This window comes from Mesocricetus auratus, unplaced genomic scaffold (assembly GCF_017639785.1).
Source record: "Mesocricetus auratus isolate SY011 unplaced genomic scaffold, BCM_Maur_2.0 Super-Scaffold_100676, whole genome shotgun sequence".
Classification (NCBI taxonomy): Eukaryota; Metazoa; Chordata; class Mammalia; order Rodentia; family Cricetidae; genus Mesocricetus; species Mesocricetus auratus.
The window spans coordinates 89566408-89567882 of NW_024429266.1; the positions used below are offsets into that span (position 1 = coordinate 89566408).

Here is a 1475-nt window from a genome sequence, read left to right on the forward strand (position 1 = left end):
TAGATCCATTTCTATCACCATGCACAAAACTTAAGTCCAAATGGATCAAAGACCTCAACATAAATCCAGCTATACTGAATTTCTTAGAAGAGAAAGTGGGTGGTACCCTTGAACAAATTGGTACAGGAGACTGCTTCCTGAGCATAACACCAGTAGCACAGACACTGAAATTGACAATTAATAAATGGGACCTCTTGAAACTGAGAAGCTTCTGTAAGGCAAAGGACACAGTAAACAAGAGAAAAAGGCAGCCCACAGAATGGGGAAAGATATTCACCAATCCCACATCTGACAGAGGGCTGATCTCCAAAATTTACAAAGAACTCAAGAAGCAAGTCTCCAAACACCAAAGGATCCAATTAAAAAGTAGGGTACAGAACTAAATAGAGAATTCTCAATAGAGGAGTCTAAAATGACTGAGAGACAATTTAGAAAGTGCTCAACATTCTTAGCCATTAGGGAAATGCAAATCAAAATTCTGAGGTATCATCTTACTCCCGTCAGAATGGCTAAAATCAAAAACATCACTGTACCCTGTCATCTCTTCCTGTAGCCATGGTCAACCCCACCGTGTTCTTTGACATCACTGCCAATGGCGAGCCCTTGGGCTGTGTCTCCTTCGAGCTATTTGCAGACAAAGTTCCAAAAACAGCAGAAAACTTTCGAGCTCTGAGCGCAGGTCCTGCCATCTTGTCCATGGCAAATGCTGGACCAAATACAAATGGTTCTCAGTTTTTTACTGCACCGCCAAGACGGAGTGGCTGGATGGCAAACATGGTCTCTTGGAAGGTGAAAGAAGGCGTGAACCTTGTGGAAGCCATGGAGAGTTTCGGGTCCAGGAACGGCAAGACCAGCAAGAAGATCACCATTTCTGACTTGGGAAACTCTAATGCTTCTGACTCACCAGCTCCTTACCCAGCAGACCATTCCCTCTGTAGCTCAGGAAAGCATCCCCCCTCCACCCTATCTGCTCTCAATGCCCTGTGATCTCTGCTCTCACTGAAAATTCTTTGGGTTCCATATTTTCCTCATTCCCCTCCATGTCTAGCTGGATTGCAGAGTTAAGTTTATGATTATGAATAAAACCTAAGTGAAACCTGTAAAAAACAAAACAAAAAATCCCACCAATGACAGTTTATGCTGGAGAGGATGTGGAGAGAGGGGAACACTCCTCCACTGCTGGTGGGAGTGCCAACTCATACAGCTACTTTGGAAATCAGTATGGAGAGTCCTCAGGAAAATGGGAATCAGTCTACCACAAGATCCAGTATTTTAACTCTTAGGCATATTCCCAAAAGATGCATATTCATACAAGGATGTCTGTTCCACTATGTTCATAGTAGCATTATTTGTAATAGCCAGAACCTGGAAGCAACCTACATGCCCCTCAACTGAAGAGTAGATTGAGAAAATGTGGTACATTGGAGTACTATTCAGCAGAAAAAAATGGAATCTTGAAATTTGCAGGCAAATGG

The 1475-nt window shown here is 43.0% G+C and overlaps 1 pseudogene; it reads left to right on the forward strand.

Annotated features, from left to right (window-relative positions):
• Positions 1 to 486: 486 nt before the first annotated feature.
• Positions 487 to 987, forward strand: LOC110342239 (annotated as a pseudogene).
• The last annotated feature ends 488 nt before the right edge of the window (positions 988 to 1475 follow it).